This window comes from Apostichopus japonicus, chromosome 16, assembly GCF_037975245.1.
Source record: "Apostichopus japonicus isolate 1M-3 chromosome 16, ASM3797524v1, whole genome shotgun sequence".
Classification (NCBI taxonomy): Eukaryota; Metazoa; Echinodermata; class Holothuroidea; order Aspidochirotida; family Stichopodidae; genus Apostichopus; species Apostichopus japonicus.
Genome location: NC_092576.1, coordinates 38057528 through 38080110, shown reverse-complemented (window position 1 = coordinate 38080110; position 22583 = coordinate 38057528). Strand labels below are relative to the sequence as shown.

At 38.5% G+C, this 22583-nt stretch overlaps 2 protein-coding genes and 1 long non-coding RNA gene across 5 annotated transcripts in view; 1 reads left to right on the top strand and 2 right to left on the bottom strand.

Moving 5' to 3' along the window:
* The window catches only part of LOC139982309 (uncharacterized), a 540410-nt gene that overhangs the window by 225503 nt on the left and 292324 nt on the right, over positions 1 to 22583 (top strand). The window lies entirely within an intron of this gene.
* The window catches only part of LOC139982303 (uncharacterized), a 168376-nt gene that overhangs the window by 14096 nt on the left and 131697 nt on the right, over positions 1 to 22583 (bottom strand). The gene's annotated exons all lie outside the window — the stretch shown is intronic.
* Positions 7975 to 13737, bottom strand: LOC139982331 (uncharacterized). Its single transcript, XR_011798136.1, has 4 exons — positions 13064 to 13737; positions 9602 to 9859; positions 8842 to 9031; positions 7975 to 8102 (listed from the first exon to the last, which is right to left on the bottom strand). It is a non-coding gene; the product is annotated as an uncharacterized lncRNA (long non-coding RNA).

Here is a 22583-nt window from a genome sequence, read left to right as displayed (position 1 = left end):
GACCTTTCTTTAACGTTTGTTTCGTGCCGACATTAATACTGTTTTTGGTCCAATACTAATACCTAAATAGGGTGACAGGACAAAATCCCCCCGGACAAAGTCCCCCTAGGACAAATTCCCCCAGAGCCAAAATCCCCCTGGACAAAATCCCCCTAGGACAAAATCCACCCAAGCCGAAATCTCCCCAAGCTATAAAAAATCCCATCAATTCTTTACAAAAATGTGTCATCCCGGTCCCCGGTATCGTCATCCAATACCGTCATCCGGTACCCTCACCAGTATTTCCATTGGTACTCTCAGTGGTACTCTCAGTGGTTCCCGGACCAGTACTCCGACCATACCCCGACCGGTACCTTAATAGTGAGCCTGACAGTTACCCCCACCGGTACCCCTCCCTGACCAGTACCCTGGACTGTACCCCGGCTCGTACCCCGGCCGGTACCTCGACCGGTATCCCAACTGGTATCCTGAAAGGCACTCTGACACATACTCTGACAAGTACCCTTACTAGTACTGGTACAATAAACAGTAATTTCACCGGTCCCTTAAATGTCACACCATGGAGCTATATCCCATGGCCACACTAACAGGTAGCCTCGCAATTACCCTCAATGATCTCCCGACCAGTCCCCTGACCAGTATCCGGACTGGTATCCTGACCAGTACCCTAACCAGTACACTGAGTGGAACCCTGACTGGTAGAGTGACCAGGATGATGACCGGTACCCTGACCAGTCACATGACTAGTACCTTGACCGGTACCCTCACAGGTACCCTAACAGGAGCCCTCACAGTAACACTCGCCAGTACCCTCACTAGTGCCCTGACCAGTCCCCTGACCAATCCCCTGAACGGTACCCTAACCAGTGCAATGTCCCATGCCTTGACTGTCACACCTGGGCCATCCCTGGTTGTTGCAGGCAGGCTTTGTATGGGTCAGGGGGATATTGTCCGGGGGGATTTTGTCCTAGAACCCCTAAATAGCACTCAAAACGGATAATGGTACCAGACGGTACCTGTACGTTGTCTGCTAGATTCATACGATGTCAAAAGGCTAGAACATGCACTATAATACTGTTATCAGTCGTGAGTAGGTATATACCACACTCATCTCATATCAGTATTTGTTTCTAATGTCATAACAGGCAGTGGCGGAGCGTCCATACAGTCAGGCGGGGGGGGGGGCGGACTCAAATGTGAAGCTGGCGCCCTTTTCAGCTATTCACCACTTTTTACTTATTCGCGATTATTTACTTTTTTTATTGCGCTCTCATCTACCTATTGACATTTGTCACATTTTGTTGGCGATGACACCTATACCTTAAAGGGTCATTTCCGGCGATATAGGGAGTATCTTTACTCAAAAGATTTCTGTACGCTCTGCGCCAACCTGTGGTGGCACTCCGCTAAGATAAAGTCGAAAGCGCCCATACACACCTTTCTCGCCCCTCTGACCAATATCCCTAGCTCCGCCACTGGCTCCCAATCTTCTTCCCCGTCAATCCGTCTAGTGTCCCCCCCCCCCTACCCCAACCGAACCTCGTATGTTAAAGGAATATCTAATGATTAGAGACACTTATTCTAATGTTAAATCAGCAAAGAGCAAGCAATAATGATTTTATCACTAAGATTTTTTTTTAATTTTTCAGTTACACCGTCATTTAACTTCCCACTCAATCTTACACTCCCTGATACTCTTCCATCCCAATGTAGGAAACTTCATCGTTACACGCAGCACGCAACGATCTTTGTTCTACTTAATTGATCCTAACTGAGTCTTTCAACTTAAAAGCATATTTTTTTCCAAATAGATTAGTGAAAGTTACACAGTTTAATAAATTAGAAGCATCTCCTTGTTAAAGAATTGTATTATCGGCGTATAGTCTTCCGATAAGCGTAACTTAGGGTTGAAAGAAATCAGTGAGAGCAGGCAGTAATGATATAAACTTACATATATATATATATTTTCAAATCTCTTATTGAACGAATTATCAGCCCCCTGGTTACATCGTCATTTATCATCCCTCCCCCATCCTGCCCTACCCTTCTTCACCTCACACACTCCGCTCTATGGGGTTAAAAGAAATCAGCGAGAGCAGACAGTAATGAAATTTACTTACATTAATGAATTTTTTAAATCTCATTTAGGACAAATTATTAGGTCCCCCTGGTAACATCATTTACCCCCCCCCCCATTCTCCCCTTCCCTTCATTACAATCACTCTCTTACACCTATTATATTAGATATCCTTGCAAAGCGTGATGAACTAGGTCCCTCATTTATCTAATGCGTGGGAGGAACTCGAAACTTTCTTCCTTATCCGCATATTCCAAGCTTTCTCCAAGAAAAGAGTTACAGTACCTATTACCCAGATTTTCAAAAATAGCCTCCCTCCTCATAAAACGTGATGATCTATGTCTCTCATTAATCTAAAGCATGGATGAACTACCAACTTTAAGCATATTACAAAGTTTTTCCACAAAAGAGCTAAGGAACCTACTACACACAAATTATGTAAATGTCACTAAACGGCATCCGTAGGGACATCGTTTTTTGGGTCCACATTTGAGTTTCCATCATATCTTTAATCTGCTTTTCATACATGTCTTTTATTGTGATTGTTATGATGACCACATCTAAGGACTTTTGAGTCGTATTATTGTATCCAGTGGAATTGTCTCGCTGAGATATAAAAGGATGAATTTTCCGTACGTTTTCACGGTAGGCCCCTCTGTTCAAGGTCAATGCACGACTATAACATTAGGTCCACTAAGTGCGGCTATTGGTCTCCATTTGCCACTATTGCAGTAAACCCAACCGAGCAACGTGTCTACGGTGTCTCTTAAAAGACAATATTATTAACAAGTTCGAAAAGAATTTTTAATCTCTTTGGTGTCATTTTAAAAGTATTTCTGATAACATTACGTACAGAATTCTTTTATATGTGAAAGGTACATATGAGAAACATGACAATGACCGTGATAAAACCAATTTCAAGATTACTAGCGATCAATTCGCTCAATTTGTTTCAAAAAATGATTGAAAAGTGATATGAATTCCTTCTCATTCATTCTTTTTATTTGAGCATGTTGAACGCTTGCGATAACATGTCATTACGAATCATTGCAGACGCTCACCCAAACCGTTAAAAAATACCTTCCCTCTCCCCCCTTCTCTTCCTACACTGAGCTCCCAACAGTGGCGGAGCGTCAATACAGTCAGGGGGCGGATGCCCCCCCCCCAACGGACTCATATGGACTGCTGGCGCCCTTTTCAGCTATTTATCACTTTTTTTACTTATTCGCGATTATTGACTTTTTTATGGCGCTCTCATCTACCTGTCACATTTTGTTGGCGATGACACCTTTTTATTCTTCGTTTATCTGCAAATTAGCAAGGCCCGGAAAGGGTCATTTCCGGCCATATAGGGAGTATCTTTACTCAAAAGATTTCTGTACGCTCTGCGCCAACCTGTGGTGGCGCTCCGCTTCGATAAAGTCGAAAGCGCCCATACAGACCATTCTCACCCCCTCTTACCAATACCCTAGCTCCGCCACGATAACAGGAGTGACTTTCCATATGTTATTGGTAGGAAATTGCAGGAGTTATTGGAATCCTCAATGAAAACTATACGTAGGTAGTCTTCTTTGCGTGGGGATTGAGTTGCGTAGGTGTTACACAAAAATGTAGATATGCTTTCTTTATTCTTGTGGAAAGCCGCTTTCACTTTGATATCAGATAAACCTGTGGTACATGCAGTGAAGTAGCCAGGATTGTTCCAGTGGAGGGGGTGGGCGCTTGGGGGGGCTTGACCAATTCCTGGGAGGGCGTCTTGTTACTACCTGAGTGGAGTGCCACCATGGGTTGGCGCTCAGCGTACGGGAAATTTTCAGCTATAAAGACCTCCTAGATCGTTGGAAATAACACTTCCCAGGCCTTGTAAGCTGCTCTAAAGTTTCACAACATCCTTTATTTTGAGATCCCCATGTCTTGATATGGTCATCAAATAGTTTAGAGAAATAGAAGAAAAAAGACAATCTGGTAAGTTGCTTTGAAATATCATGACATATCTCGGCCTATGCGCTATGTCACGTCAGGTTTTTCAGCAACTATAGCCTACTGCCGGTCCGCGGTCGAAGGGTCGTTCATGAGTGGTCATCATGGAGATTCGATACCATGCAGACCAATGAATGATATATTTTTCGCACATGTAATTTTTTCGACACCCAAAATCCCAGTGGGCGGGCGACAAGTTTTCATGGGGCTGTCGCCCCCACCCCCCTCCCCCACCCCTCCCCCCGTGGCTACGCCACTGGGTACATGGTGCCGAAGCACATATCTTCAAAGTACTGTCTCCAACTTTCAATTGTTTCAAGCTACTATGTGACCAAAAAGAAGTTCTCAAGATGAAGTTGCAGATCTGAAAGGACCAGTAATTTTACTAGGAAACCTTTCGACCACGTACACCTTTGAAGTAGGATAGGATTACACAGTATTTGAATTCTTCATCGATCGGCTTGTATTTAATTAGCTGAAACTCTATAGACCAGTCTTGCAAGGTTTAAAGAAATGGCTCCTTACATAGTTGGCATGATTCAAATTCATCCAGTGCAAATTCATCCAGATGCAAATTCATCAATATAATTGGTCGAGAAATTGCTAGAACAGTAAGCTGTCTGAATTAGCATCTTCAGATCGAATATGGGTTTTCTGAGTTAGGGAGCAATATGTTCGAAGTACAAGGACCAACCAATGAACACAATTTTAACATAAGAGGCAGAGATAAGACACTATAGCAGAAATCATTATGTCTTCTTTCTGTTTATTACTGATAAATGCAAATATTTTCATTAAAGTCAATATGAAATTTCATGTTACTTTCAGAAATATATAAATAAAGCAACTTCTACAACTTCAGCTCATTCACATTCATGCTATCAGCTAGAAAATTTACCATGAGGCACATTTTCTATGAGGCATTGATGTGAATACCACTGACATAACTTGTGCTATTCAAATGGATAAAGGGCTTGGTCAAGTCATGAATAAGGCTCTGCCCCATATATTGCACATGTACAAAAAGGGTTACTGCTTTACATGCAATACTTTTTTGATGGGGGAGAGAGGGGGTGGGGGAGATGTGGTAACATGTTGAAAAGACCACATCTTTTAATTTGTCATTTTTCTTTTGAACATATGCAAATGTTCAAAAGAAATGAAAGCACTTGGAAATTTCTTAAAGAGATAGGCAGTTGTTGCCCTTGCACTGCTTTGAAGTCTGCACCACTGTAAATATTGTTGAAGGAGTGGAGTTCTGCAAATCTCTTGATAGTCAAGTAATAAATTGTTCTTTCACTGATTGTTAAACAGCTCCTAGCAGTAATATGTATTTACACGATATTGTATCTGAGGTTCATTATGTAACCGCTGTTTTCTAAATAGAGTCAAATTAAAAACCAATGTTAAACTTGTTCACATGCAATGGTCTAAATTCAGAAAGTACATCAATATCATAACTCTTTTGCATGTTGTATAACGGTACTGAATTTGAAGTGGATTATATTTATCAATGAATATAGCAATGTTTTGGGTAAAAACAATTAAAGCATCCACTTGAACTTCATGGCTTCATTGCATTGTTTGCTACTTCCTCCTATCTAGATTCGAAAGGGACATGTAGATAAATGCTCAATACCTCAAACAACATTATTTAACCTTGTTTCCCACAAAAAAATGTTCTGTCCCAGTTTCTGTAAACTACTCGGGATAAATGGAGGTGTGGGGGGGGGGGAGTTGGACAGGTTGTATTTGATGTTGTATTTGACAATAAATTCACCTTCCCAAGGAAGTAATACAGTTCTTTAAGTGGCATTTTATGAAGGACCTACAGTATGTAACAATATCAGAATTGGTTATTGCCTCCTGCTGAAATGTCCAATAAAGACTTGCAGTATTGGAATGTTCATCAGATTCCTCATTTTATAGAAACATCTGTGTTTATTGAAACTTTCCTAGGATGTTGCCAACAAGATGCAGTTGAAGTCTACTGTACCTTGTTGTCAAAGGTGGAGCTCACAAAAAGTCCTATCAACTAGTCTTATTCAAGCAGTGGCAACATATGGGAAAAAAGAAAAGCAAAATATGGTACAATTTTGTTAATATAATTTTGAACTATTTATCCCAACACCCTATCCTCCTTTTAAGACTTTTGCAAGCTTGTAAACCAGTTACAGCACTCATGCAACATGATATGACAAAGGTTCATTGCCAGAACATGAAACTAGCAATTTGGAGTAAATTTGTTAAAAGAATGATGAAGTTAATACACTGAAATATTGAATGGGGCTCAAAAGAGCTTAAGAAGTCTTTTGAGGTACATTACTTGTTCTGATAAATATATTAATTGCCCTAAGATTCAGCTATTAAAGCAGCTACTAGTCAGATACTAGATAGTATGGGATCATGAAGGTTTTCAGATTTTACCTATATTGGCCTCAAATAACCTTTGACTTGGCTAAGAGCACTCAGCACATGATACACCTGCATACAAACTTCCATTCATCATTCCAATATTGAACTATCATGTTAACATGGCTTTCAGTTTCAGATATCTAGTTATCTCACATGGGCTTCTGCTATACTGTACAAATTTATAGAATAGTACTCAATGTCAGAAACCTATATGCACTACATATGACTACCAACTTTTCCTTGTTGAGTTAGATGCTCTATGTTACTCTACTGACCTTGAGTAGCCTTTGACCCTCAATGAAGCCAACACCTACTGAAAATTCGAGTATAAATATAAAATTAATGAAATGATTCAGAAAATACTTTATCAGAAAGGAAAACTATTATAAACACTTCTGTTCATACTGACCTCAGCGTAAACAATTTAGAGACCAAGAACATATGGTATAATAACTATTAGCTAACATTTCTTCCTTCTACTCTGCAATTTTGAGAGAACAATAAGCAAAATTGATACTGGCAAATGTAACATGGCAACAATAACAATAATTCACAAATGATGATGACATCAGAAAAAGTAGCAACCATGACAATGATGATGATTTGAAAATCTTAATGAGCAATCCTAAATGTAACTAGAATATCACTTTTAGTAGAGTAGGGTTCTCACAAGCCCGTTTTAACCTGGCGGTGGTCGTGGTTTGAATATGATTTTGCCTCTCCCTGCATGGTCTGAAAGTTGAGCGCCCGGGCTGAACATTTATGAACCAGGAAAAGCTTGCTGCCACTTATCTGGTCCGAAAAAATTATAGCATGAGGTAAATTTCCTCCTGGGTGCATAATTATCATAACAGGTCAAGAATTTTTACCAAAGGTGATCATATTTGAATATCTGGAGTCGGCTCAGACTTGAAGGGTCTTGAATTTGGCTCATACCAAGTGGACTCGACTACAGCTCTGCCATAAATATAAAAAGATAATGGATTGTTAATAATTTATTATATGATGTTGAGAAGGTAGAGACTTAGAAAGTTAACTCCTAAATGTAATGGATAGTATTAAACTCTTCATTTCACTAACAAAAGGATTCTCAAATACAGTACTAGCAACATTACAGCTGAAATAATGGATCACCAATACGATGCAGTGAAGAAAGGGAGTTTAATAAAGAGCATCCCTCAATGTAATGACTAGGATAAAACTCTTAGTTTCACTAACAAAAGGATACCACATGCAGTACCAACAAGAGGGATGCCCATTATATTGAGGGTCCACTAGACTTAAGGTTTGCTAGACCCAACACCCCCATTGTGGGAAGCATTATTGAGCATCTAGTTAGCATTTATTGGGTAACTGAAAGTATTGAAGGACCTTGGTGACTCCCCTCCCAGTAGTTTTATAACATTTATGAACCAGGAAGAGCTTGCTGCCACCTATCTGGTCCGAAAAAATTATAGCATGAGGTAAATTTCCTCCTGGGTGCATAATTATCATAACAGTTCAAGAATTTTTGCCAAAGGTGATCTTTGGTATCTGGAGTTGGCTCGGACTTGAGGGGTCTTGTATTTGGCTCAAACCAGATGGACTCGGACTTGGATCGGGCTCTGGCTAATTGGACTCGACTACAGCTCTGCCATAAATATAAAGAGATAATGGATTGTTAATAATTTATTATATGATGTTGTGAAGGTAGACACTTAGAGAGTACTCCTAAATGTAATGGATAGCATTAAAATCTTCGTTTCACTAACAAAAGGATTCTCAATACAGTACTAGCAACATTACAACTAGAATAGTTGATTACCAATACGCTGCAGTGAAGTAAGGGAGTTTAATAAAGAGCATCCCTCAATGTAATGACTAGGATGAAACTCTTAGTTTCACTAACAAAAGTATACCACATGCAGTACCAACATGGGGGGGGGGGGAGGATGCCCATTACATTGAGGGTCCACTAGACTTAAGGTTTGCTAGACCCAACATCCCCATTGTGGGAAGCATTATTGAGCATCTAGTTAGCATTAATTGGGTAACTGAAGTATTAAAAGACCTTGGTGTCTCCCCTCCCAGCAGTATAACAACTGGAATAATGGATTGGTGAAACAATGTTTTATTTGATACAGTACAGTGAAGTAAGGGAGTTACATGAATAATAGTTAATGCAATGAATATGATTAAAATCTTTGTTTTACTAACGAAAATTCTCAAATACAGCAACATAAGAATTTGTATAAATGGATTATTAATAATGAATTTTATGATGCTGTGAAGGAAGAAAATTCATTAACAAATTTTAATTTGTATGCTGCATGTCATATACCTGTCCAGAAACTAAAAAGAAAAATTCAAACTCATAGAATGCACTGTACCTGGCTCCAAGCAATGACATATAAATCTAGTCCTCATTGTATCTACAGAAGTTGTTTGTCCAATTTTAATCGAAAGCCTTTCCTTTCATTGAAAATTTTGATCTTCAGTAAAAATATTTTTCTGTCTGTAGATTTTATTGATGACAGTACTTCCTTCTCTTGGTGAGAAATTCCACCAGCTCTTGTTAACCTACAACAAACCAAAACAACATTTCAATCATATGTCAAAGTTTCACTGAAGTACATTCCATGTAAATATATTTTTAAAGCCTCACATTTTGATATTGACATTGTTGCAAAAGGTACAAATAAACACATCATAATCAAGGTTAAAATGTGATGGTGTGTTAACACCTCAAGTCTTTGCTTCACAATCCTACCTACAATTCATTCCAGCCTGCCAGATGGCAGATTTACATTACATTTGGTTTTCAAAGACTACACATAAAGTCATTTCAATTCTGATAACATTCTATGATGGTGGAAGTAGCAAAGTAAAACAAACGGTTTGGCAGTGGACTTGGTGAGAAGTGGAAAGCCTTTCTTACATTACTTTGTTAGCCTTTGCCTTAGATCGTTTACAGTTTTTGAAAATAAACAGCAAATTTTCATCATCTTTGTTCGTGTTGAAACTTAGTACAGTAAATTTATATTATGTATAGTGTGTGTTGATCAGACTAAGAGGATATTAAAGGGAAGACTTTAGAAAACTAACTTCAGGTCATAGGGATTTAAAATATATCTCACAGTCAATACTTACTGAATATTAAAGACAACTGGGGATGTTTGCAATATATGCTTGTGGGAGCTCCTTATTTCCATATAAGCCATTTCTCGCTGCATCCCATGGTCAGCATGAACCAGCAGCTCAAAGTTACTGTACAGTATTTTGATATCCTGTGTTGACCTTGAAATTGCAGCCCTGTACTTCTTGCAATAAAGTGGAGCATATCTGCTGTGGTGTTCTCATTCTGCATTCATGCATTCCTCAAATTGTGCCAAATTTAAGCCATCTTTTCTGACAAGAGAATGAACATAAATAAGTCCAGATAATTGTTTCATAAATTGCAGGTGGAAGTCTTGACAGTGCAGTTCCCTATTTGATGTCAATACTTAGTGTACATGTTGTCCAATATTCATGTCAGTTTAGTTAATTTAGCTATCACTTTTTTCATGGAAACCGCATATGCAACAATTGAGAAAAATGCCACACTACTAAGTTTGAATATTGATCTATTATTTGGTATGTAAGTTGTACCCAGGAATTTAGCATGCAATCACTTCAAGGGATTGACTGAGTATTCATGCATGGTTCAATGCCTCATCCCGCATGCAGTTCATTTACTTAAAAATTGCATGCACCCTAGACTATGTATACCGGTACATTTAGTCCCTCAACGTATCATTTGGGGTTTAAGCTCAGAACTACTCGTGAACACAGACTTTGGCATTATGACTGAGTTAATTTTTAATGTTTGGTTTCAATGATGTTGAAACTTTCCACTCACGATGGCATATGTGTGCGTGTGCATCGGTAGGAGTACTGTGTTTGTGATCCTAGCTTGTTAACACAGTTTTTCATGACAGTAAGCTTTATTGGACAGATCTCATAGTTGGTACAGTATGTATGTATAGATGCATCACAAGTACAAGAAGCCTATTGTTTTTGGTGAAGGTCAAAGGAAATTTAGGTAAAAATGGTCAAATTGTGAAAACTCAATTTGAAGCATGGATAGATCTATTTATTGGTATGTCTAGGGCTAGGCCAGTGGTTGGGTCAACAGGGCAAACTTATGAAAACCTTATTTAAACCATACATCTCAAAGCAGGGTACACTAGCTTGCAGAGATATATAATGTTTAGTATCATGTTATATCGCTACAGAAGGCTTTCAGTGTTCTTTTTAGATCCCCAACTGTCACTTTGAAAATGTTGTTTATCACAGTTCTCAATAGTTTTTTGCTGTATATTATTAAGATACAATAAGTTGTACATGCAGCCTACACATATACTGTACAGTAACATACATGTCAGATTGACAAATTCATAAAATGAAACTTATTACATAATGGAAACCATGTGCAGTGCAGTTTGCATAATGGTGATCTATTTATACACCCAACCAGCTAGTATCGGATCATAGCAACATGTTACCACATGTATGCATTTAAGTGTTTTGTCACACAGTACAGTGCTAACATCATACAAGGGAGTTTTATTTGTTCCATAACAACTCTGATCATAATAGCCTGTTTGTGCAGGGAGATGTAATGGAACAACTCCCTGGTTTGTGCTATGGACATGAGAACTATCTAGTGCCTGTTGAACATTAGTCTTGTGCATTTTCATGTTACTTACTTACACCAAATTACTGCACACAGATGGTCATTTTTAAAAGTATGAAAACTGAATACAATCAAGAGCTTTTATTTGGACATGATACCCAATATGAAACTGCTTTAGTTGCACATACTGTACTGTATGTATGCTGGTTTTTATCATGAATGATTTTTATAGGAGCCATGATTTTTTTTTTTTTTTTTATGAAGTAGGTCTGGATTCCCTTGGCATTATAACCTGATTGAAATTTAACCTCTGTGATTGCACTAATATGTGAGACCATTGATCAACCTAATTAATAGCTTTTAATGATGAAGACACTGATAACAATTTCATAACTCATTAGTGTGAACACAATGCAAGGTTCAATGAGGTACTGTTTATATCCTTAAAATGCATAGCTGGTGGTTTTTCAACATACTCTAATCCTTTCAAATATGTTACATTGAATCTTTACACTTTTCCATTGATATATCACACACTGTGTTTTTTTGTTATGGGACTCCGTAAAACTGGATCAAACCTAGCAATTTTGGACAAGGAATTTTCTCTTTTTGCAAAAACTCCTAAGTGCTCAAGTGACTGTACAGTAGGTCACCCTGTGAAGGCATTGTGGGACTTTGAGGAATACTTTTGATCAAGCTATTACTTCAGCACTATTAACACTACCCACATCATAACGTTAATATCAAAATGCCTAAATTACTTAGCCATGATTGCGTTGTTATTCTAAAATGAATACTCAATTGTTTACCTTCAGCCATGATTCATCCCATACAGTAGGTGCAGGGGGAAAAAACTCATGTTACAAAAAAATTGTTGTACACTGCTACACTGAGGCCCTGTGTGACTTAGTTCTCTGAATCAGAACCAATGACACACCACTACTACTGTACGCACAGGGCTAAGTGATGCACACTAACACATATAGAGAATATTGTGGGGATGAATATTGTACTGAGACGGCAAACTTTTTCACATTTTTTACTTTTGTAACTCGTTTATGGAATCTATCAGGCCCTTTCTTTTACTGTAGTGTTCCGTTTGCTTGTGTATCTGTTTTTGTGGAGTTGTGACTTTCTGACTGCCTTATTTTATGGCAGAGAGATTGAGACATACCCAAAGATTTATATTTCGTGAAATGGTTCAAAATTGCATCGCACGAATGCAAGTTCTTTCATACCCCTAAATTGACACATCTGTCGAAAAGCTTACTGTAGTGAAGGGCCTAAGTAAACATCCATTATCTTTGGATGCTGTTTGCTATGCTCTGAGCCTCTAACCTCAGAAAGGTCAGGTCCCAGAGATTAGTGGTATTATATTGAGGTAATTTTGGTTATTTTTAGGGAGTAAGATTTCCAAATGCCCCAAAACATGCACAAACACAATTTGATCAGCATATACCTGAAATGGATTCAAACTCATGAATTATTTAACTCTGCTTGGCTGCAAAAAGTTATGGTTGCCTGCTGTATAGTTGCTAGTACTAGCTACAGTACAGTAGTAGTAGGCTAGTATAGTAATAGTAGTATGCTACTAGTAGGCCTAGTAATACATGGAGGTGCGTCAATTATTAAGCCTTTACTTTAAAAGATCTGGAAGATCACCAGGCTGCAAAATGTGTAGGTTGACCAGTCTGTTACAAGTATATACTTTAATTTATATATCACATTTTATATTCCGAGTATCAGCAAAGACAGTAGCAGGCAGCTGTGATTTACCATAGCCAGTAATACTGATAGGTCCAATTTAGGGCTAACGTTAGGCCTAGGCTAGTCTACTCTAACTCTAACCATGGTCTTACTTTATTTGTGTTCAGCATGAAGGTATTTACTCTAAATGTTATTAATATATCCGGAACACTTTTAAGGAATTTACTTACAATGCATATACTCCACCAAAGTTCCAAAAGCCAACTTCAAATGGGCAACGTTTACGGTAACCTGCGGCACTTTCCTTTGTAGACTACATGGCTAGGCCCACATAGAGTAACGTTGAATGTAGGCTATTGGGAGAGCAACGATACGATCCGATCGACTGCCCTACCACCGAACACAGAAAGAACTGCTTAGATATGGGGGCGTTGTTTCGTTACGTGTAAATTTGCCAGTTAAAATAGAAACTCTTATTTTCTTAAATATCCCAAATTAATGGAAGAAAAAGTACAAACACGAAGATTTCAGTGTAATTAGAGGAACCTGTAAGTTTCGGAACTATATATAGCCGCATTCGGTCAAAATCGAGGTGTAAAGTTGGGATCAACATATATACCATGTTCGTAATTCTGTTATATACCCTTCGGAATTACCTCCACTTTTGAGGGGAAATTTTACCCTTTAAATGAACGATTTTTTTTTGTAACTTCGGAATTGAAAAATTTATGAGGTTTTCTCTTAACTCGAAATAATCATTCCTCAAAGGAAGTGAAATTGATTGAACAAGAAGACCCTAGACTTAGGTTTACCTGGTGTCAGGTAAACCTATCCCCGAGGTAAACCTAAGTCCCAGCTACCATGCATTGAAGTAAACAAAAATACCAATGTGTATATATATATATATATATATATATATATATATATATATATATATATATATATATATATATATATATATATATATATATATATATATATATATATATATATATTGTTACGTTGGAATGCGAGAGGTCTCGATAATAATTTTAACGAGACACAAGCCTGGGTTCGTTTCCGTAAGGAACACAGACAAATTGACGAGTCTAGAGATTTTAAATGAGAACGTAAACTATATTGAACAATGGAGTCTGAACCAACAACAACAAGTGGTAATTACAAATATACAGAAAATTACTCACAAACTTAACAAGATAGGATACACTTTATAACACGCTGGTCTCTTCCAACGGCGATGACCTTGATGACGACGATTCTCGGTCCGTTGTACCGCGAACTTCACTGGTCCTCGACGAAGTTTCTCGCGATCCCAGAAACAGCAGTCACCTTCTTTCCGGCGATGCTCCAAAATAGAAGACGGACTTCCAGCCACAATAGAGTGAAGCACAAGTCGAACTTGTCGCCGACTAAATATTACCAGACTCAGTCCAAAATCTGCTTTAAAGATCGTTACGCTCCTGGCGTAACGATCTTCCTCAACGGAGACAGAAATTCTTCACCTTCTCCGAAATAAAGACTGAAAAACTGTACTTTCACAGCAAAGTCCTCTTCAAACTTCTGAATGGAAGTGTAGAATCAATCTTGTTATCGATATCTCAATCCTTCAGAAACTACTGGTAGTTGAGCACTGACGATATATAGTAGAATGGTATAATATTTGTCGTCGCTTGTATTCGTACAGAAACTGAGAAACTCTCCGATCTTGGCGGGTTTATATACGATTCGCCATGTCAAGAATCATCTAGATCTCTCTCGATACACTTGAGTAACAACGCGACCCGGTTTCTCTATTCTTGGAAGTCCTTTGCAACGCTCGCGAATATTCCAGAGAATCCACGAAGATGTGTACAGCTTACACGCGATCTCACGTAAACCGACGTTAACTCGAGACCAGCGCGTCATCATGAGGAATATACTAGAGCAATCGTGTATTATAACATTCTGACACGGTAACCCGACCTAATTTCTCAAATACTGATTTATCACGTAGGCAATTTCAATACTTTCTATATTATAACATTAGGTTCCTTACTAGCAGTGACTAGCGTTAGGCTACAATGGGCCCTCGTAACACCCTCCCCCTTAAAGGAAAGTTTGAATGTAACAAAAACGTTCTTATCTCTTACATTCTGCTATATCTTATCACATACTATATCATAAAATATGAACTTTGTTACACTTGAACAAATTTTCGTTAAACATTCATCAAACAACTTTTAAGTTATGCATAATAAATAATTCTGAGTGTTCTTTATACACATGCATAGTGACATTATCTTTGTCTTGTCATATATACAATAAATTTATGTGAATCTGGACAAAGCATCTGCCATCACATTGTCTTTTCCTTTTATGTGCCTCACATCAAGATTGTACTCTTGTAAAGTTAAACTCCATCTCATTAATCTTTGATTCTTATTCTTCATTCTATGTATGAAAGTGAGAGGATTATGATCAGTGAACACAAGCACAGGGTAGACAGTAGTATGCAAATATACATCGAAATGTTGCAGTGATAACAAGAGTGCAAGACATTCCTTTTCAATAGTTGAATAATTTCTCTGGTGCTTATCAAACTTCTTTGAATAATAGCATATTGGGTGGTCAACTTGATCTTCGCCCTCTTGCAATACAACACTGCCACATCCTATGTCACTAGCATCGACAGCCAATTTGAATTGCTTATGAAAGTTGGGTTTGGCAAGTATTGGTGAACTCATGAGGATTGACTTAATCTTGTGGAAGGCACGTTCACATTCATCCGTCCAACGGAATGTAACATTCTTCTTCAATAAGTCCGTTAGTGGACTAGCAATGTCCGAGAAGTTCGGACAGAACTTCCTATAATATCCGACCATACCCAAGAATGTCATAAGCGCCTTCTTGTTTGTAGGTGCTGGATATTGCTCTATTGCCTCCACTTTGGCCTTCAGTGGTTTGACTTGACCTTGACCTACGACATGACCTAAGTAAGTCACTGAGGCATGGCAAAACTCACTCTTCGTCAAATTAACAGTCAACTTCGCCTTAGACAGTTTCTGAAACAACTGTCGAAGTTGACTCATGTGTTGCTCCCATGTTTGACTGTATACAATCAAGTCATCGACATAGGCTTCACAACCATCTATTTCCATTACAATTTGATTAACCATCCTTTGAAATGTTGCAGGAGCATTCTTTAATCCGAAAGGCATAACTTTGTATTGATATAAGCCAAATGGCGTACAAAATGCAGTGATCTCTTTAGCATGCTCAATGAGCGGAACTTGCCAGTACCCTTTCAGAAGGTCGAATTTACTCACAAATTTAGCATTTCCAATTTTGTCAATGCAATCATCAATTCTAGGTATGGGATATGAGTCAGTTTTTGATTCTTCATTGACTGCTCTCATATCTGCCACAAGTCTATATGTACCATCTGGTTTCGGTATCAGAATACATGGTGAACTCCATTCACTACTACTTGGCTCTATTATATCATTATCCAACATATAATTTATCTCTTTCTTGAGATGTTCCATTTTCAATGGATTCACACGGTACGGATGTTGTTTGATGGGCGTGGTGTCACCAACATCAATGTCATGAAATGCAGCGTTTGTTCTCGATGGTGTGTCGGGAAAGATATTCTGATAATATTTTACCAATTCTGTCATTTCAATTTGCTGCGTGCCAGATAAGTGGGAAAACTTTTGCTCCAAATTTCCAAGCACATCAGAGTTTTGTAGTTTTATACTATACTCTTTGTTTTTAATTCCGGCATTTGTGTCACTCGTCACATCAGGTTCAACATCCGTACCTTGGGTGACATCAGCATGCGTTGAAGAGCAGATAGGCTTTGGCACACTATCATCGTTTCTCGCTATGTACTTCTTTAACATATTAATATGATGCAATTGTCTACTCTTACGCCTACCTGGTGTCTTGACCACATAATCTACGTCACCCATCTTCGACTCAACTTCATATGGGCCAAAATATCTAGCTTGTAATGGTTGGCCTTGAATTGGAAATAATACCAAAACTTTATCTCCTGGTTGGAACACTCTATTCTTTGCATTTTTGTCATACCATTGTTTCATTTTGGCTTGACCTTGTTCCAAATTTTGTCTGGCTATTTCGTTTGCCCTATTAAGCCTATGCTTAAAGTTTGATACATAGTCCAACAAATTAGTGGTAGATGTTTCACTGAGCCACTTTTCCTTTAGGTGCTTTAACGGACCTCGAACTGTATGTCCGAACACTAGCTCAAATGGGCTAAATCCCAGCGTTTCTTGCACTGCTTCTCTAGCAGCAAACAACAACAAGTGTACGCCCTCATCCCAGTCTTTCTGGAATTCAAGGCAGTACGTTCTGATCATATTTTTTAGGGTTTGGTGGAATCTCTCTAGGGCACCCTGTGGTTCCGGATGATACGCACTTGAAAGGTGCTGGTCTATCCCTAATTGATACATAACCTGCTGAAACAATCCGGAGGTGAAATTAGATCCTTGATCAGACTGAATACTTTTTGGAAGGCCAACCAGAGTGAAGAACTTTGTCAAGGCCTTCACAACTGTAGTTGCCTTAATATTCCTCAGCGGAATAGCTTCAGGAAAGCGGGTCGATGTACACATGATGGTTAGGACATATTGATTGCCTGATTTCGTTTTAGGGAGAGGACCAACGCAATCAATAATGACTCTACTAAAAGTCTCATCAAAAGCAGGGATTGGTTTCAAAGGTGCAGGTGGTATTTTCTGGTTGGGCTTCCCAACCTTCTGACATGTATGGCACGACCTACAGTAATCAGCCACATCACTCCGGATTTTGGGCCACCAAAAATGTTTTAGGATCCTATCACAGGTTTTCCTGACGCCTAAATGTCCTGCCATTGGACTATCATGGGCCATGCTCATGACGTCACTGTGGTACACCTTGGGTACAACAATTTGGTGCACCACTTGCCATTCCTCATCTGCAGGTGCATCTAGCGGTCGCCATTTTCTCATTACCACACCATTTTGTTTGTAGAAGCAGACAGGGTTATCTTCCGCTTCTTGTGGGGTCACTGCCCCTTTAACTAAATCTATCAGTTCAGGGTCACGACTTTGTTTTAAAATCAATTTGTTGCGGCTCAAAGGATCTTCTTTCTCTACCTTTTGATTATCTCCCGAACTACTTTCTGTGTCATTCAAAACCTTAAAAAATGTGTCTTCTAACTTGAAGACATCACTCTGACAGCTCTCAGACTCCTCCATTTCCGAGACTGCATTTTTACTCATTGCCCTAGTCATTACACACGCAGGATATATTTCATCTTCTTCCTGGCTACTAACATTAGAGGGCGTATTTGTAACAATGGGATTATGGAGAACCTTATCCCCTGCCAGGTCATTTCCAAGCATCATGGAAACACCTTTTATCGGCAATTCCGACATAACTCCAACCAGCACTTGGCCGGACACCAAACCACACTCTAGGTTTACTCTGTGTAAGGGAACACTGATAGTCTCCATCTTTATCCCATGGATTAATGCACACGTTCCAGTCGAACTCTGTTCACCAAAGGGCAACGTTCCTTCTAAAATGAGCGACTGTGAACAACCTGTGTCCCTTAAAATCTTAATTTGTTGGGGCGAAAAATCATCACTAATTGATATGCTACCCTCCATAATGAATGGTTGGTATACCTTATTCACTTGATTTTTAGCAAATTCCTTCTTTTGGATTTCTTTGTTAATTCGATTCGAATTCCTCTGTGAGGCAACTTATCCAACTGTATTAGGGGGTGATTTTGAGGATCCCTCCTGTTTTCTTTGAGAATTTTGATTTTGTAGCAGATAACATTGTGACATGAGATGACCAGGTTTGTTACAATTATAGCAAGTAACTCGCTTTTTGAATCCACTCCCACTTGGTGGTTTCGTGGCCCCAGAATTCCATTTGCCGCTGTTTCCCTTTGAATCGGGTGTCCCTTTTACCTCTGTGTTTATTTTGGGTTTCTTGCTCCTAGCCTGGTAAAACTTATTTGGGCTCAGTTTGTGGGTCAGGGCATAGTCATCTGCTTTCGTTGCCGCAGCATGCAAGGTGTCAATCATTCTCTCATCAATATGAGTTTTGATGTCGGGGTGGATACATCTTTTAAATTCCTCAATTAGGAACAATTGTCGTAATTTGACAAAATTCTCCCATACATCCTTAGAGTGGAGCCACCTATCAAACATTTGCTCCTTTATTCTGGCAAATTCTACATGTGTCTGATTATCATTTTTTCTAGCCCCCCTAAATTTCTGTCGGTATGCCTCTGGCACCAGCTCATAGGCTTTGAGGATCGCCTGCTTCACTTCATCGTAGTTTTCACTCTTTTCCATAGGGAGAGCCGAATACACTTCCCGTGCTTTCCCAACAAAACTACTCTGTAAAAGCAGCGTCCACACCTCTTTCGGCCACTTCATATTCGCAGCCACTTTCTTAAAGTGTCGAAAATATTTATCTACCTCTATTTCGGTAAATTTTGGCACCAATTTAATGTATCTCGAGGCATCAAAATATGGTTGTGATCGATGAGCTGACGAGGAGGAGGATGAGTCAGATTCTGATTTATACTTAGCCTGAATTTCTAATTCCTTCAGGTATGTTTCAGATTCGAGCCGTTTTAGTTCCAGTTCTTGTTCTTGCTTTTGCTGTTCCAATCTGATTTCCTTCTCCAGTTTGATTGTTTTCCATTTCGATTTCTAACTGTTTCAGCTGAACGGCCTCACCGCCGATTTCTGTCAGAATTTCAACCTTTTTCCCCAAACATGACTCATCAAGAATTTCTTCGTCAACTAATACATCGATCAACCCATTCTTAACAACTTGTTTCCTCGTTGCTTGCTTTACGCCTAACCTATAATATTTGGCTAATGCCATCAAATCTGGCTTCTTTAGGCCATCAAATTTCTCCCAAGTTACATCTCTGAGAAATTCCTCTGGCTCGAACTCCATGTTCTCTCACGTTTTCTCTCTAGACAATTTGCAAAACAATAATTTTCACAAATGAATTCCCTTCAAACGGATAGGTCACAAATGTTGTAAACGTTTCAAACGGATAGGTCACAAATGTTGTAAACCTTTCCCGGATAGGCCCCCAATTTTGTTACGTTGGAATGCGAGAGGTCTCGATAATTAATTTTAACGAGACACAAGCCTGGGTTCGTTTCCGTAAGGAACACAGACAAATTGACGAGTCTAGAGATTTTAAATGAGAACGTAAACTATATTGAACAATGGAGTCTGAACCAACAACAACAAGTGGTAATTACAAATATACAGAAAATTACTGACAAACTTAACAAGATAGGATACACTTTATAACACGCTGGTCTCTTCCAACGGCGATGACCTTGATGACGACGATTCTCGGTCCGTTGTACCGCGAACTTCACTGGTCCTCGACGAAGTTTCTCGCGATCCCAGAAACAGCAGTCACCTTCTTTCCGGCGATGCTCCAAAATAGAAGACGGACTTCCAGCCACAATAGAGTGAAGCACAAGTCGAACTTGTCGCCGACTAAATATTACCAGAGTCAGTCCAAAATCAGCTTTATAGCCACCAACTCCTGGCGTAACGAACTTCCTCAACGGAGACAGAAATTCTTCACCTTCTCCGAAATAAAGACTGAAAAACTGCACTTTCACAGCGAAGTCCTCTTCAAACTTCTGAATGGAAGTGTAGAATCAATCTTGTTATCGATATCTCAATCCTTCAGAAACTACTGGTAGTTGAGCACTGACGATATATAGTAGAATGGTATAATATTTGTCGTCGCTTGTATTCGTACAGAAACTGAGAAACTCTCCGATCTGGGCGGGTTTATATACGATTCGCCATGTCAAGAATCATCTAGATCTCTCTCGATACACCTGAGTAACAACGCGACCCGGTTTCTCTATTCTTGGAAGTCCTTTGCAACGCTCGCGAATATTCCAGAGAATCCACGAAGATGTGTACAGCTTACACGCGATCTCACGTAAACCGACGTTAACCCGAGACCAGCGCGTCATCATGAGGAATATACTAGAACAATCGTGTATTATAACATTCTGACACGGTAACCCGACCTAATTTCTCAAATACTGATTTATCACGTAGGCAATTTCAATGCTTTCTATATTATAACATTAGGTTCCTTACTAGCAGTGACTAGCGTTAGGCTACAATGGGCCCTCGTAACAATATATTTATATATATATATATATATATATATATATATATATATATATATATATATATATATATATATATATATATATATAACTCTAAATTAGACCGTTGGGCGACATAGGATAAAAACAGCACTTAGGGCAACATTGGCAATTTAATGTTATTGTTTCACACTGGACCATTGTAAAGACTCCAGTTTGAGTGCTTTTAAATATAATCCTTTTGCAAAATACAAATACCAAGGATTTTAATTAAATAATCAATTAATTGTACACAAACACACTTAGGGCGACATATAGATGTCGCCCTAAGTGCATCTCAGTGAATTTAACTGTGAAACAGCACTTTGGGCGACATCGCATCATATAACACTTAGGGCGACATTGGCATTTTAATGTAATTTCATCACATTGGAGTCCAGTATGGGTACTATTTATAGTAATCCCTTTGAAATATATATTTAGCAAGGAATTAAATTAATTAATGAATTAATTACACATATACATGTAATACAATACTATTTTGTCACACTGGACCACTGTATAGGACTCCAGTGTGGGTACTATTTATAGAAATCCATTTGCAAGACAATAAACCAAGTAGTTTAACTAATTAATTAATTAATTAATAACACATATTCATGTTGGCGTATGTGAATTTAGCTGTTTTCACAACACTTGGGCAACATATCAGAAAAACAGCACTTAGGGCGACATTGGCAATTTAATGAATATTTCATCAAACTGGACCACTGTTAGGACTCCAGTATGGGTATTATTTATATGTATCCCTTTGCACAATACATATAGCAAATAATTTAACTAATTAATTATTTAATTGCTTATATACAAGTTGTCCTATGTAAATTTATCTCTCTTCACAACACTTAGGGCGACATAGAATAAAAACAGCACTTAGGGCAACATTGGCAATTCAATGTTATTCCATCACACTGGACCACTGTTAGGACTCCAGTATGGCTACTATTGATAGTAACCCCTTTGTAAAATAAATATAGAAAATCATTTAATTAACTAAGTAATTAATTACACATATACAAGTTGTCCTATGTGAATTTATCTCTTTTCACAACACTTAGGGCGACATAGAATAAAAACACCACTTAGGGCGACATTGGCAATTTAATGTTATATCATCACATTGGACCACTGTTAGGACTCCAGTATGGGTACTGTTGAAAGTTATCACTTTGTAAAATAAATATAGCAAATAATTTAATTAACTTAGTAATTAATTACACATATACGAGTTGTCCTATGTGAATTTATCTCTTTCCACAACACTTAGGGCGACATAGCATAAAAACAGCACTTAGGGCAACATTGGCAATTTAATGTTATTCCATCACACTGGACCACTGTTAGGACTCCAGTATGGCTACTATTGATAGTAACCCCTTTGTAAAATAAATATAGAAAATCATTTAATTAACTAAGTAATTAATTACACATATACAAGTTGTCCTATGTAAATTTATCTCTTTTCACAACACTTAGGGCGACATAGAATAAAAACAGCACTTAGGGCGACACTGGCAAT